The 17,463-nt window shown below is 41.7% G+C and overlaps 1 pseudogene; it reads left to right on the plus strand.

The window, feature by feature from the left end:
- LOC109233669 lies at positions 377–15,701 on the plus strand (annotated as a pseudogene).

Genomic DNA, 17,463 nt, shown 5'->3' on the forward strand with positions numbered 1-17,463 from the left:
GGTAGCCCCAGTTCAGCCCGAGGTTAGGGCAGCAGTTTCGGAAGAGGAGCAGTTCAGGCTTGAGAGGTACAAGAAGTACCACCCTCCTACTTTCAGTGGCTTGGAGTTTAAGGATGTCCAAGGTTTTCTTGAGGAGTGCCATCGTATCCTCCGTACTATGGGTGTTGCGTAATCTAGACGGATTTCTTTCACTACGTTCCAGCTTAGAGGAGTGGCTTATCAGTGGTGGCGAGCATACGAGTTGGGTAGTCCCACAGAGGCAGCTTCACTCACTTGGAATCAATTCTCAGATATGTTCTTGAGGGAGTATGTCCCCCAGAGTCCTAGAGATGCATGGCGCGCAGAGTTTGAGTAGTTGCGACAGGGTTCTATGACCATGTCAGAGTATGCGGTTCGGTTCAGTGATTTGGCTAGGCATGCACCAGCCTTGGTTGCTACTGTTCGAGAGCGGGTTCGCTGATTTATTGAGGGGCTCACCCTAGTATCAGATTTAGCATGGCCTGAGAGTTGGAGATGGACATCGCATACCAGCAGGTGGTGGGGATCGCTAGGAGATTGGATGGTATGTTGACTCAGGAGAGAGAGGAGAGGGAGGCCAAAAGGTCTCGAGAGCCTGGAACATATAGTGGTACTCGTGCCCCAACTGCATCTCGTTAGGGTAGGGGCTATGAGAGTCAGCCTGTTCATTCAGCACTTCCAGCCGCCAGCAGTACTCTGGCCACTCCTAGGCCCCAGGTTCCCTATTATGCGCCGCCATTGTCTAGTGCACCTTCTGCACGGGGTGCTTTTAGGTGTCAGTCCAGTCAATTAGGCCCGAGCCAGCCACCGCAGACACATCCTCTGAGAGCTTGTTTTGAGTGTAGATACACTCGTCATATGGTGAGGGATTGCCCCAGACTCAGGATCGGTGCACCTCTATAGACCACTCAGGCACCGCGTGCTCCACCGGGTCCTCAAGCTATACTTACAGCACCAGCTACCACTCCACATGCACAACCAGCTAGAGGTGGAGGTCAAGCAGGTCGAGGTCACCCTAGAGGGGGAGGCCATGTCAAATATTATGCCGTTCCTACTAGGATGGAGGCAGTTTCATCCGACTCTGTCATCACAGGTATTGTTCTGGTATGTCATAGAGATGCATCAGTCTTATTTGACCCAGACTCCACTAATTCTTATGTGTCATCCTATTTTGCTCCGTATTTGGATGTATCCCGTGATTGTTTGAGTTCTCCTGTCTATGTGTCTACAACCGTGGGAGATTCTATTGTTGTTGACCGTGTGTATCGGTCGTGTTTGGTAGTTATCAGTGGTTTTGAGACTAGAGTTGATTTATTACTGCTCAATATGTTGGATTTCAATGTTATTTTGGGCATGGACTAGTTGTCGCCCTATCATGCTATCCTTGATTGTCACGCCAAGATAGTGACATTGGCTATGCTAGGTCTACCGCGGCTAGAGTGGAGAGGTACCTCAGATTATGTTCCAAGTAAGGTTGTCTCATTTCTAAAGGCTCAGCGGATGGTTGAGAAGGGGTGTGATGCGTATCTAGCATATGTGAGGGATGCTAGTGCTGATACTCCTACCGTCGAGTCAGTTTTGGTAGTGAGGGATTATCTAGACGTATTTCCGGCGGATCTTCTAGGCATGCCGCCCGATAGAGATAACGACTTTGGTATTGATTTGTTACCGGGCACTCAGCCCATTTCTATTCCACCCTATCGTATGACCCACTAGAGTTGAAAGAGATAAAGGAACAGTTGCAAGAGTTGCTTCATAAAGGATTCGGCCCAGTGTGTCGCCCTGGGGTGCTCCTATCTTGTTTGTAAAGAAGAAGGATGGTTCTATGTGAATGTGTATTGATTATCGCCAGTTGAACAAGGTTACAGTGAAGGACAGGTATCCATTGCCACGTAGTGATGACATATTTGATCAGCTTCAGGGTGCAGACTGTTCTCTAAGATCGACTTGCGTTTAGGTTATCATCAGTTGAAGATTCGGGAGCCAGATATCTCGAAGACTACTTTCAGGACTCGATATGGTCATTACGAGTTCCTTGTAATGTCTTTTGGGCTGACCAACACCCTAGCATCATTCATGCACTTGATGAATAGTGTATTTCAGCCGTATCTTGACTCGTTCGTCATTGTGTTTTTTGACGACATTCTGGTGTACTCCCGGAGCTGGGAGGATCATGAGCAGCACCTTAGGACTGTGCTTCAGTTCTTGAGAGAAAAGAAGTTATATGCAAAATTTTCGAAGTGTGAATTTTGGCTAGATTCAGTGGCATTTTTGGGTCATGTAGTATCGAGTGAGGGGATCAAGGTAGATCCGAAGAAGATTGAAGCAGGTGCAGCACCTATGACCAGATTTACCCAGAAGGGTGCTCCGTTCAGGTGGGCCGAGGAGTGTGAGGAGAGCTTTCAAAAGATCAAGACTATTTTGACTACAGCCCCAATGTTGGTTTTGCCTACTGGTGTGATCGCACCTTGGGGGAGGGGGGGTTGCCGCAGGTATGGCTGGAGTGGCGTAGAAGCGAGACTTGGTATGGCCTTGAGTGTATTGTAGGTGCATAAAAGAGCTTGGGGAGGCCTGTCTGCAGAAGCGAACGATTTGCGCAGATGAAGGCGGTACTGTTATGGTAAATTCCAATACGTGAAGGCGGTACTGTTATGGTAAATTCCAATACGTGAAGGCGGTACTGTTATGGTAAATTCCAATACGTGAAGGCGGTGTACGCGAGGTAACGAGTGCGTACTCGGGCTAAATGTTGAACATCCAATTTTTGATAAATAGTTCCTATTTATTCCCTTAATTGAGTTACTCTAGTACGTGTATTCATCATGCTTAGCCTAATGTCACATGTCTATGTGTCTTATCTCTTACTTGCAATTTGTGCAATATGCTTAGTTGAATTACCTGCTTCCTTTGATTTCATATTCACTCTTTAACTGTAGGATTCCTTGATGTAATTTCACTGTTCCATTTGTTATGTGTTTTTTTTATGATTTTTGTTGAGATAACTGATTGGTTGTGGCACGAGGTATCTATCATGCATAGTGTTATTGTTGCACGAGGTTTCTGCCGTGCGGAGTGTTATTGTGGCACGAGGTTTCTGCCGTGCGGAGTGTTATTGTGGCACGAGGTTTCTGTCGTGCGGAGTACTACTGTGGCGCGAGGTTTCTGCCGTGCGGAGTGTTATTGTTTGCACGAGATTCTATCGTGTCGTTGTGAGATATTTACTTTTGGGACTACAAGGCAGTACCTCGGGAGTGCCCCTGTTGTTTACCTCTATTTGTTGTATCGTTATTGTTGTTGTTGTTGTTGTTGTTGTTGTTGTTGCTTAACTTGTAAGATTTTGGTTTCCTTACGTGTTGTAGTTGTCTTCTTGAAATTCCGGGTTGTTATCTTCTATAAATTCCTATTGTTACACTTCTCTGTCATCTCATTACATTATTATATCTCCTTTTCTATTATTCCCAATAGGGCCCTGACCTGACCTCGTCACTACTCTACGAGGTTAGGCTTGGCACTTACTGGTACTGTTGTGGTGTACTCATACTATGCTTCTGCACATATTTTTTTTACAGATCCAGGTGCATCCTACCAGCCTCGATATTAGAGCGTTGTGCTGCTGCTTGAGACTTCATGTAACATCCCAGCCCACTAGTGATATTGTCCGCTTTGGGCCTAGGCCCTCACGGGTTTAAAACGCGTCACTAGGGTCTAAGGCTTGTTAACTTATATAGCCAGCATCCCTCTTGTGTTTTGCCGATGTGGGATTCTGTCTAAAGTCTGTGGTGTTACATACACTCCCTCTTACGGACTCAACGTCCTCGTTGAGGTTTTCCCCACCGCATAAGATCCCTCTTATGGACTCAACATCCTCACTGAGGTTTGCCCCACCGCATGAGATTTGCCTAGGTTCAGCACTGAGTTTTGCCCCGCCTAACTGGGATTTACCCAAACTTAGTTAAACTCTGACCCACCATCGGCAAGGCTGACACAAGAGTGGCTCTGATACCATCTGTAACAGCCCAGCCCGCTAGTGATATTATTCGCTTTGGGCATCCCTCTTGTGTTTTGCCGATGTGGGACTCTATCTAAAGCCTGGGGTGTTACATATACCCCCTCTTATAGACTCAGCGTCTCGCTGAGGTTTGCCTCACCGCATGGGATTTGCCTAGACTCAGCACTGAGGTTTGCCCTGCCTAAGCGGGAATTGCCTAAACTAAGTTGAACTCTGACCCACCGTCGGCAAGACTGACACAAGAGTGGCTGATACAATCTGTAACGGCCCAGCCCGCTAGTGATATTGTCCGCTCTGGGCCTAGGCCCTCACGGGTTTTTAAACGCGTCACTAGGGTCTAAGGCTTATTAACTTATATACCCAGCATCTCTCTTGTGTTTTGCCGATGTGGGATTCTATCTAAAGTCTAGGGTGTTACATACACCCCCTCTTATGGACTTAGCGTCCTTGCTGAGGTTTGCCCAACCACATGGGATTTGCCTAGACTCAGCACTGAGGTTTGCCCCGCCTAACCGGGATTTGCCTAAACTCAGTTGAATTTTGACCCACCATCGGCAAGGCTGACACAAGAGTGGCTCTCATACCATCTGTAACAGCCCAACTCGATAGAGATATTGTCCGCTTTAGGGCTAGACCCTGACTCGTTTTAAACCCGTGAGGGCCTAGGCCCAGAGTGGACAATATCACTAGCGGGCTGGGCTGTTACACTTCAAGGTACACCTGCCCGCGTCCGCAGGCCTCGGAGTTCCCTTCTATCCCGTTCTTTTCTTAATTCTTTACATTATGATAGACAGTGATGTGTAGGAGCACTCCACACTGTATCTAGAGCTTGTGACTTATATTTCACCGGGTTTTGGGATTTGTACATGTTGAGCGGCAATTTTCATTTATATAGCTGTTGATGTTTGCTATTTAAGTTATTATTTCAGTTATTCCGCATATTTATTAAGCTTACCTAGTTTTAGAGACTAGGTGCCGTCACGACATCTTACGGAGGGAATTCGGGTTGTGACAAAACTAATTGGGGCCAATTACATCAATAAGGGACTAATGGCTGAAAATCCTGATTGGAACATTTCCATGAATTCTGCAAGGGATACTATTGGCCATGGCACCTGTCACGGGCGTGTTTTATGTCACTCTAAAACAGCCCGCGCGGCAGCCAAGACTCGTCGTGACTTCAGCCTGCTCCAACACTCGGCATAATTTCAGCAACTTTGGACTTCGATTAATTTAGGCAGCGTTCAACGTAGTAAGCTTAGAATGAACTTAGGCAACGAAAATATAAGTGAAGGGACAGAATTTAAACATGAACAAAAGACACAAGATTACAGGAACTCTTTCCCAACTTTGTATTTAACTCGAGCATACAAAGAAACTCAACTGAAGTACATCCGTGTACAAAAATGAAGATCACTCTTGACCCTCACAAGACTACTCTTAGTCTTAGTGTTTCCACTCTTGAAAACAAGACTTAGGACTCTTCCTAAATCAGAAAACATGCACTCTTCACGTTATCAGCCCCATTTACACAATAGTTGCCCCATTTTAGGCCTTAACACTTGCCCACACAGACCACTACTTTACTTTAGTGTAGTTGACACCCCCAACTACTAGGATCATGTAAATCATGCTAAAGATAGTGAGATCATGGCCTCCAAAAATGTATCTAACTCCTGCCAGCATTTTAGACAAACACAACTGCTGCCCATGTGCACAGCATGTGCCGGTAACCGCCATTGACTTGGTCAATTCCAATGTTGCTGCCCAATTTCGTGCCTTGGCTTAGACCAGATCCAATGCCATTGTATTCCAGCTGCATTGTGCCACAAATTACCTTGCCATCGCCCACGAACTTGGCCCGTTTGCCACAACTCATTGCCATGACAAATCTGCCCGCGCGCTGCCTTCCTGTTGCACATTTGCTTGCCTTTGCCTATCCGTTTTTGCCTTGCCTTGGCATCACTGCCTCATGCCTTGATGCCTATGCCATCATCAAGTGCCACCCTTAGCCCGCAACTCATTGTCAAGCCCTTGCCAAGCTGCCTCGCCTCCGTCAAAGCCTTAGCCATAGCTTGCCCGTTTCCCTTTTTGACTTTGGTGCTACTCGTGTACCTATCTTTGCAACACTCTTGCTGCCTCATGACAACACTCTTGTTGTCAAGTCGAGCTCAATTGGCGGAGGTCTAACAAACCACCCACACCCTTTGAAACTCGACGTCCTCGTCGAGGTCAACTCAATTTATAAGCCCTAAGGGGTTGACAAGCAATGCCCCTTGGCCCCTTTTCTCATCAGCTACAATTGCATTGACACCAACAACTTGTTTGTCACTGTTCAACGCCTCCAATGCAGCCCTCTTCTCCGCGGCAGTCATAGCATTTAACACTGCCTTGTTCGGGCAGTCCCTCGCTCGATGTGGTCCATCACAAAGGAAACAACCACTGAATTTGCTGCCCTTCTCCTTGCTCTTTGAAGTTCCAGCTTCCTGCTTTCCCTTCCCCTTATCTTCATGTGCATTGCCACTTTCACATTTCTTCCACTCCTTTGCCTTGTCCTTCTTTCCGTCGTTGGACTTAGAAGCAGAAATCTCCTCACTCATGTGAAAATCGCCCAATGCATCCGCCGCAGCCACAGCACTTGCGAGGTTTTGAATATTCTGCCTTCGCAACTCAAGTTGTGCCCACTGTTGCAGCCCGCTCATGAAGTTGTGCAACTTGTCTTCTTCCGACATGTTGCTGATGCTAAGCATCAAAGATGTGAACTCTTTCACATAAGCTCTAACTGATCCGGTGTGTTTCAACTTTTTCAGTTTATCCCTAGCAATCCAAGATGTATTACTAGGAAGGAACTGATCCTTCAATTCCTTTTTAAGCCGCTCCCACGACCCAATCTTTGGCCTACCAAGACTTTCATCTTCAGCCACACGAGTGCACCACCATAACTTAGCATCATCACTCAAATACATGCTAGTCAAGGTTACTTTCTCCTCTTCGTCTTGCACACGAATAGCATGAAAGTACTGCTCCATATCCCAAAGAAAATTCTCCAATTCACGTGCACTCCTTGCACCTCCGAATGCCTTAGGTTCAGGAATTCTCACTTTGAGACGTTCAGCACCACGTTGAGGAGCATCCTCGCCCACAGCACGTCGCAGCACCACTGTCTCGGCCTTCAGATTTGCGTTCTCACGACTAAGCCTTGCCATTTCTGCCTCAAGAAATGCAATTCTTGTCACAAGAGACTGAAGTTCTTCACCTTCAGGAACATTTCCCACCAATGCTTCCAGTTTCGTTAGCCTTTCCCGCAGTTCATTGTTACCACCGGCCATGTTCTCGAACAAGACCACAAAATCTGCCACTGCACGTCGTGTCTCCGCCACGAACCTGCCTGGCTCTGATACCAGTTGTCACGGGCGCATTTTATGTCACTCTAAAATAGCCCGCGCGGCAACCAAGACTCGCCTTGACTTCGCCTGCTCCAACAATCGGCCAAAATTTCAGCAACTTTGGACTTTAGATAAATTTAGGCAGTGTTCAACGTAGTAAGCTTAGAATGAACTTAGGAAACGAAAATATAAGTGAAGGGACAGAATTTAAACATGAACAAAAGACACAATATTACATGAAACTCTTTTCCCAACTTTGTATTTAACTCGAGCATACAAAGAAACTCAACTGAAGTACATCCGTGTACAAAAATGAAGATCACTCTTGACCCTCACAAGACTACTCTTAGCCTTAGGTTGTTTTCACTCTTGAAAACAGGACTTAGGACTCCTTCCTAACTCAAAACATGCACTCTTACACATTTTTTTCCTTATGCCACAAAAGGAAAGGGTGCTGCCCATTTATAATATATGAAACAGCCCCATTTACACAATAGTTGCCCCATTTTAGGCATTAACACTTGCCCACTAAGCCCACTACTTTACTTTAGTGTAGTTGACACCCCCAACTACTAGGATCATGTAATCATGCTAAAGATAGTGAGATCATGGCCTCCAAAAACGTAGCTAACTCCTGCCAGCATTTTAGACAAACACAACTGCTGCCCATGTGCACAGCATGTGCCGGTAACCGCCATTGACTTGGTCAATTCCAATGTTGCTGCCCAATTTCGTGCCTTGGCTTGGACCAGCTCCAATGCCATTGTATTCCAGCTGCATTGTGCCACAAACTACCTTGCCATCGCCCACGAACTTGGCCCGTTTGCCACAACTCATTGCCATGACAAATCTGCCCGCGCACTGCCTTCCCGTTGCACATTTGCTTGCCTTTGCCTATCCGTTTTGCCCTTGCCTTGGCATCACTGCCTCATGCCTTGATGCCTATGCCATCATCAAGTGTCACCCTTAGCCCGCAACTCATTGTCAAGCCCTTGCCAAGCTGCCTCGTCTCCGTCAAAGCCTTAGCCATAGCTTGCCCGTTTCCCTTTTTGACTTTGGTGCTACTCGTGCACCTATCTTTGCAACACTCTTGCTGCCTCATGACAACACTCTTGTTTTCAAGTCGAGCTCAATTGGTGGAGTTCTAACAGCACCCATGTTGCCTCTATCCTGCTGGTAATTTCGTCAAAGGAGCTTCATATTTCAGATATGCTCCAGGAACAACAAAAGGGGTTGCACCGCGAGCTAGACTTGTTGTGTATAAGTTTAGCTTTGATGAAGGGAACGTTGCTTCTGATTTGATCGGGGCTATGGACCAAGAAGTTGCAGATGATGTTGACATGATATGCATTTCCTACGGATTGCGCTCTATTCGTTTATATGAAGATACTATTGCAACAGCTGCTTTCGGTGCTATGACGAAGGATGTGCTAGTTTCTGCTTCAGCAGGAAATAGTGGTCCTAATATGGGAAGTTTAAACAATAGGGTACCATGGATTTGCAATGGCATCAGGCTATACTGACCGTTGGTTTTCAGGAACTCTGACACTGGGAAGTGGTTTAAAGATTAGGGGATGGAGCCTGTTTCCAGCAAGAGCAATTATTAACCCAAGTACCGGATGCTGGACGTATCATCATCATCATTTGTCAGAGGAGCAGAGATGCAGAAGTTGTTACAGAGCAAATGAACTATGTTGCAGAGGCTAGAGTTGGAGCAGCCATCTTTATTACCGATGATCTAGCAATATTAAGGTCCACTGAATTTCCAAATCCTGGAGCAGTTATAACCCCTGAGGAAGGGAAACAGGTTTTGAATTATGTCACAAAGACTCCTGAACCCAAGGCCAGCATTAGTTTCCTGGAGACATATTTGGACTCAAAGCCTGCTCCAGTTGTTTCTGCATTCTCAGCTGGAAGCCCCTTAGGAAGCTACCTGGGAGCGGCAAAGCCAGACATATTAGCACCAGGAGTGTTAATTATAGCCGCCTACCCATCTAATATTGCAGTAGCAGAAATTGGTACCAATATAGAATTGGCAACTGATTACAATCTTGAATTAGGCACATCCATGGCTGCCCCTCAAGTTACTGGAATAGCTGCAGCGGTTAAAGTTGCATGATGTTTAGCTTAAGCATATATATTTCTATGTATATCGCCTCATATTTTAATTTTGTTTCATCAATTTGGGATGTTAAATGCTATGATTTATATTAATTTGAAGTGTTTTTATGTGTAGGAATGATTCGGGAGCAACTAGTTTCATAGTTTATTTGTTCTAGAGTTGTTGGGTGCTACATGAACGTTGTAGTTTGAAGCTTGAATTGTTCTTATTATTTTATCATATTGGTTTATTTATTCAATCTTGCGCTTATTTATTTGATTGCTTGATCACCAATTGAATACTATCTACGAATCTAGGATTGAACTCGGGAGAGGGAATTCTAGATTGCATATAAGATTGAGTAGAGCAAGATCTTAACTCTTAGGGGGAGCGAATTTGCGGTTAGGATAGGAATATACCTAATCACCTTGCTTGGTTATTATACGGGAATTATAAATGCGTTCTTGTTAATCCTAATTCCATAGGAATATAGGGGTTAGGTTAGCTTGAATAGGCGAGTTGTACTTCGGGAGAAGGCTACGAGCAATATTAACCCCGTCAATCAATAAACTAGATAAATTAATTAGACAATTTAGGTAGAAAACTCAACGGGATTGTTAGTCAACCCATAGCTCTAGAATATTCACTCACATTGAATTCGTCTCTATAATTCGCCAACTTGTTTTCTTTAATCTATTAATTTGTTACTCTAGATTAATTTTAGTTAAATATTCATACTTTAGGAATCTCTTGAATAGATTAATTGTTTGGTTTAATTTAGTTGATAGTTAATCACAAGTCCCTGTGGGTACGATATCTGGACTTATAATCCTATATTACTTGTCGACCACGTATACTTGCGTGTGCGTTAGGGAGCAACAAGTTTTTGGCACCGTTGCCGGGGACTTAGAAATTAACTATTCTACCAGATTGGATTTTTACTTATTGCCTATTCATGTTTTTATTTTTTATTTTTAACTTAGTTTAATATTTTATTATCTTTGTTGATATGGCATCTTGGAATGATAATTTGTCGAATATTGGTTATTCTTTTTATGGTGATCCTTGTCCATATTGTGGAGGACCACACTTATGGCAAAATTGTGAATCTCAATCTTATGGGTGGAATATTTGTAATATGTGTGGTGGTCAAGGTGGCCATTGGGATGGTTATCCTAATTCTTATTATCCTTCTCAGAACTCTTATTATGATGTTTCTAATAATATTTGTGAGTTTGATAGGGGTAATGAAGTGCAGGATATGAAACGTGATGCATATATTAGGGATATTCTGAGGCAAGTAGCAGAGCAACAGGATGAACTCAAAAAAGGTATGAAAAGAATTAGTGCAGCAATCATGAGAATGAAGGCCGAGGCGGAGGAAGTGGCTGAAGAGAGCGAGTTCCCACCAGAAGATAATTTAGAAGAAACAGATATAGTGAGCCAATCTTGGCTAGAGGAGCAAGATCAACTAATAAAATCTCATGAGTATCTTCGTGATGGTCTTTCAAATATGATAGAACAACTGATAGAAGGAAGAACTGATCTTAGACAAGAAATCGACTAATTTGGCAGCTCTATTCGCGACATGGATGCAGAACTGTGTGCAAAGGTTGATGCATGTAACATCCAACAATTTAGTGATGAGTTGTGTGAAGTTGAAAAAGATCTTCTAGGCCAAATTGAGGAGCTAAGAAGAGAATACCAATTATCAGACCATGTTCTTGTGGATGATGCTAAGGTTGAGGCGTCTGATGCCCTACGACCAATTTTTGTGGATACTGGCCAGCTTGTGAAGCAAAAAGAGGAATTCCAACTATTCGACCAAAATATTATTAATGATGCCAAGGTTGACGAAGAGTGCAAAATTGAGGATGTCAAAAATAATGCAATTTTGGAGTTAGAGCGTATTGGACCTTATTTTAACACTTTTCAACATTATGTTTGGTTGGTGACATGGGAATTGATCCATTCGAGCATATGGAGGAGTCAATGGATGAGGAACAAAGTGTTTATATTCTGAAATTTGCCATACAAAGGAGGCAAAATGACATTCCTCACTTAAAGGCCAAGAAGTGCAAGATGTGATACCTACTACTTGGGTTCTTTATTTTTACACCACCACCTCATGAACGTGATAGAAAAGTTGGTGCAAAATTGGGGGCGCAATTCATATCCTCAAAGTGGAAGGAAAAGTGTTGAAAGTGATGGAGTCGTGCCACGACTATAAATAAGGCGCTTGGTTGGAGCCAACCCAGCCTGTATTTTAATTTTTTAATTTTTTATTTTTTTATAAAGTGTCAAGTTTTGTGTTGTTTTTATTTTGCAGAGTAGGGGAAGTCTGAGTACCCAAAGTTGAAGTTGAGGAGCATGTTTGATGCTTAAGTGTGGGGTCGTTCCAACCCTTAATATTGAGGATCATGTCCGAGCTAGGCCCGAGAGGGTCTCAGGGAGTATTTCTCACCCTTGTTTTAATATCTTTCTCTGTGATCATGCATCGAGGACTATGCATAATATATGTGTGGGGTGGGGAAACTACTTTCTGAAGTGTAATTGTATAAAACTATTTTTTTTTAATTTGTAATTGTATAAAACTATTTTTTTAATTTAGTTTTTCTTTTAGAACTCGTAGTAGACATAGTCTAGGTTTAAAAAAATACACACAAAAAAAAAACGAAAATTGAAAAAAAAAATTAGAAAAAGTTCAGATTTTTTCCCGACGATGGACCTTTTGGACAATTTTCTTGAGGGATAAAGTCCGATTAAAAACACAAAAAGATTTCTTTTAGAATAGTTAGGTAGTATTCCTTGGTTTTTCTTTGGGCACCGGTTCTTTTCCAAGGATGTAGCTCGAACCGGGTACTCTATTTTTTTTTAGGAGTAGTTTAGGAAGAAACTGAGTCGCTCCGAGATACTCATTGACATGGTTGATGCTGGCACATTAGGCTATGACATACATTCTGTTTTCCCGTATATTTGGTTTGAATTGTGAAGCCTAAGTAAAGTAAATAGCCTATTTTGTGACGCTCTCTCTCAGTTGTTTGACTTGTATGCTACATAGTGAAATATTGCTTAAACTCCTCAATTATATGTGCTTGCTTGACTTGAGAGTTGAACAGAACCGTCTTGATTGAGTCATGTGCAACGTGTGTGCGAGGATTTGTGGTTTTCTGTGCTATCCTATGTAGTCTAGAACTTGCCCCGTGTATTAATTGAAGCGAAATTGTAAGTTGTGCTAATCTAGGAGATGACGTAGGCATTTTCTTGCTTGATCATGGATGTGCTTGTCACATAAAAATTAAATTTTTTGTTGCTAGCCCCTTTGAGCCTATAGACCTTTCTTTTGGCACCCACATTACAAGTCATACTCCTATTTTGTTCTGATATTGATTGAACCTTTACCTCTTAAGGCACTTAGTCGCTAAAAGAAGTAAGGTTAGAGATTGGGGAGTAGCTTTTGAGTGGAACAATGAAAGGGCCCGTTGGTGCACTAAAGTTGAAATCAAAGGTCACTAGCCGATGAACTTTAATGTATGGAGTGTGTGAAAAAAAAAAAAAAAAAAAAAAAAAAAAAAAAAAGAAAAGAAAAAAAATGATAGTGAAAGTATGTAGAAAACACCTCCAATTCTTAATAATTTGTGCTAGTAGGAGTATAGAAGTGCTTGAATGAACGTAAGGCTATGTGCATATGGTTTGTGGCAAGTGAATTGGTTGAGAAGAATATGTGCTTGAATTGTGAATGTAGTGAATTAAAAGTGCTTAGGAGGGTTAGCCACTATTTCTAAATATATCCTACCCATCCCTTAGCCTACATTACAACCTTAAAAGTCCTAATTGATCCTAGATTTGGCTAGCTTAAATTAGTAGAGATATACAATATGGGCAAGCTTATGGTACGACCACGGGATGCATATGAATTCTTTGTGAGAGTGAGCGAATTCTGTTCAATTGTGTGATGTCCTTAATCTATATTCAAAAGCATATTTGAATGTGTGGACCAATTTATATTCACTCTTTTGTTTGTTGGTGAGGGCACATGATCTCATGAATGATTGGTAATGTTGTAAACTTTCTTGTTGGGTAAGTGCATGAATTAAGGGTGCTTACAAGTCGACTTTTGAGGTTGGGTGGTGACGAATAGGTTGTTGGAATTTATTGAATTGAAATATTATACTTGGGTATGCTTAAACGGGAAGAATGTGAATTTTTGTGTGTTCATGCTTGTGTGCCGGTATTGATCGTAGTCAAGGGTATAGTGTGTGCTTAAAAGTTAAGGCGATCTTCTATGATTGAACTTTGTACGTAGTTGGGGGTTTATTAGATTGTCCCATTGCTCGAGGACGAGCAAGAGGCTAAGTGTGGGGTGTTGATGTTTAGCTTAAAGCATATATATTTCTATATATATCGCCTCATATTTTACTTTTGTTTCGTGAATTTGTAAGTTAATTGCTATGATTTATATTAATTTGAAGTATTTTTATGTGTAAGAATGATTCGGGAGCAATTGGGGGCAAAACGTGCAAAATTAGAGCCAAAACGAACGAAATCGGGAAACTTGCGAATTTGGGCGCCACAGGTGGCGCCCAGCCCTACCTGTGGCGCCAAAAACAGTAGCTAAAAATATTGGAGCGTCGTGGAGGGCGCCGGCGCTAGCCAGGGCGCCGGTGACGTGAATTTTCTCCAATTTCGCCCGGGACAAGGTTATTTCGGCCCTAGACCTACCCGACACGTATAAAAGCAAGACTAAACATATTTTTTGGGGGAGGACGCCACTTTAGAGAGATCTAACATACTTTGAAAGGGAATTCATGTGGGGGAACACACAACATGCTTGGAGGAGGCTTTCAACTAGTTTTTCTTCTCTTCTCTTCTTTTAGTTTCATAGTTTATTTGTTCTAGAGTTGTTGGGTGCTACATGAACGTTGTAGTTTGAAGCTTGAATTGTTCTTATTATTTTATCATATCTTATTATTCTAGATTGCATATAAGATTAAGTAGAGCAAGATCTTAACTCTTAGGGGGAGCGAATTTGCGGTTAGGATAGGAATATACCTAATTACCTTGCTTGGTTATTATACGGGAATTATAAATGCGTTCTTGTTAATCCTAATTCCATAGGAATATAGGGGTTAGGTTAGCTTGAATAGGCGAGTTGTACTTCGGGAGTAGGCTACGAGCAATATTAACCCCGTCAATCAATAAATTAGATAAATTAATTAGACAATTTAGGTAGAAAACTCAACGGGATTGTTAGCCAACCCATAGCTCTAGAATATTCACTCACATTGAATTCGTCTCTATAATTCGCTAACTTGTTTTCTTTAATCTATTAATTTGTTACTCTAGATTAATTTTAGTTAAATATTCATACTTTAGGAAGCTTGAATAGATTAATTGTTTGGTTTATTTTAGTTGATAGTTAATCACAAGTCCCTGTGGGTACGATATCTGAACATATAATCCTATATTACTTGTCGAACACGTATACTTGCGTGTGCCTTAGGGAGCAACACTGCACATCCTGAATGGAGTCCTTCAGCAATTCGTTCCGCCATTATGACCACTGACAACCCTTTTGATAATACTCAAAAACCCATAAAAAGTTCTGAGGATAACAGACGTGCTACACCACTAGACATGGGAGCTGGGCATGTTGATCCTAACCAGGCTCTTGATCCAGGCCTCATATATGATGCCACTCCGCAAGATTATATTAATCTTCTTTGTTCTTTGAATTTCGCAGAGGAGCAGTTCAAAACAATTTCGTCAGCCAGGCACAACTGCTCAAATCCATACTCAGATATCAATACCCATTATTTATTGCATTCTTCAGCCCACAAGGGGATTTGACTCGGTTGGAGCAGAAATTCAGGAGGACGGTAACAATTGTTGGAAGTGGTGCAGCTAAGTATAGAGTGAAAGTGAAAGCGCCAAGGAACTCAAATGTTTCTGTGTCACCACAAACATTGGTTTTTAAGAAGAAAATTCAGAAGCATAGCTACACTTTGACCATTCGTTGCAAAGACGACGCAGAACAAATAGTCTAATCTGGTCCAATCAGCTGGGTGGAAGAGAAGGGAAATCATAGAGTAAGAAGTCCTATTGTAATATCTCCAGAGATAGAGGTCTGGTAATGAAACTCTTCAACTAGCACAAGCTCTTGCATTTTCTAAGTTACAATCTGTGAAAGAGGATTCTGTCTGAAGTAGTCGGATACATATCGGCAAAGCATGCTCGTTGTTGTTGAAATACAATTTTCCCCTAAAATATAAGAGCATGACTTGTACCTATGATAAAATGTCACCACCAAAGAGGTCGTCTTTCGTCAATTGGCTTCTGAAGATTCTGATAAATAGAGCAGAATGATTTACTAGAATTCAATACTTGACTCCTGTGAATGAAGCATAAGTGAATTTTCTAACAAACCAAGCCACATAATAGGCATCAAAATGTATTGGAAAAGCTAAAGGATAAAAATGAGAACCTGATGCTTCAAATGCAAGATTGTGCATCAGGTGTTAAAATGGAAAAGAAGCCTGGACTAGGGAAACATTGGAGTTTTGAACGACCAAATACTACTAACAGTCTGTTTGCATAATTGTTCCCCTCGTTTTATAATGTATTGTATTGTATTGTATCGTATTGTACCGTATCGTTTTATGAATACAATGTTTGGATAGATTGTATTGTTTGTTATTGTTAAATAATACTTTGTTGTTTGGTTTGACTGTACCGTACTGTACTCTAACTGATAAGTTTACTAAAATACCCTTAATTGTTTATATTTAAATTTATCAAAAATTATACATAAAAATAATTTAAAAAATAAAGTAGAAGAAGGCAAAATACCTTAAGAAAGCAGAACAAAGGAGCGAGACAGAAGAAGGCAAAATAAAAGAGCACAACTAATTAGAATTGAGTTAAAAGCAAATTAGGAGAAAAAATAAAACAGAAGGCAGCAAAACACCTTTAACATTGGTCTGGAAAAAAACAAAGTAGGTTATAGGTTGGAGATTTGGAGTTAAAATAGAAAAAAAGATAAAGGGTAAAATAGAATTGTGGAGTAATAAGTTAGGGCATAATTGGAAAGAAAAATAGGAAACAATCCCACCACACCAAATCGGTTGTTTCAAAAAATGGGACTTTTCATTGTTCCGAAACAATGAATTTAACAATACAATACAACCAATTTTAATGAAACAATCAAAACAAACATTGTTTTGGGATAACAATACAGTACGATACAACGACGAACAACTATCCAAACAAGCTGTAAAGGAAAGGCCGTAAAAATTGCACGAGGCGTCCTATTTGGTCGCCCATTTAACCTACACCCACTTTTTAAAAAATCATTAACCTGCACCCGCTTTTTAAACATCTTCAGGCATCTTTCTCCTCCTCCTTCTCCTCCTCCTCCTCTTCTTCTTCTTCCTCTTCGGGTGACAATGATTTTATATGGTAGTTGTGAATATATTTTAATGTAGTTTATGATGTTTTACAATGGTGAGCTATTATGATGTTTTATTTTTTACTATTGCTTAGGGTTTCTTTTTTTTTCTTAATTGCAAAATGGGTTCATTAGATTTATTGTTGTTTTGACAAATTGATGATTAGGGTTTTTTCCTGATGATATTTGGAGGCTATGTTTCAAATTTGAGCTCATTTGGAGTAGATTTAGGTATTAAATCGTATATTGGATTGTTATAATTCAAAGAACAAATTTTCGTTTCTGGGCAATTTTCACTTCAGACTTATTGGCCTTAAGTGAATGAAAACGTTTGTTGCACTTCAGACTTTTTGCCTTAAGTGCATCTGAAGTGCAAACTTTCACTTCACACTTATTGGCCTTAAGTGAATGAAAACGTTTGTTGCACTTCAGACTTTTTGGCCTTAAGTGCATCTGAAGTGCAAATTTTCACTTCGGACTTATTGGCCTTAAGTGAATGAAA

Source organism: Nicotiana attenuata, chromosome 1, assembly GCF_001879085.1.
Source record: "Nicotiana attenuata strain UT chromosome 1, NIATTr2, whole genome shotgun sequence".
Taxonomy (NCBI): domain Eukaryota; kingdom Viridiplantae; phylum Streptophyta; class Magnoliopsida; order Solanales; family Solanaceae; genus Nicotiana; species Nicotiana attenuata.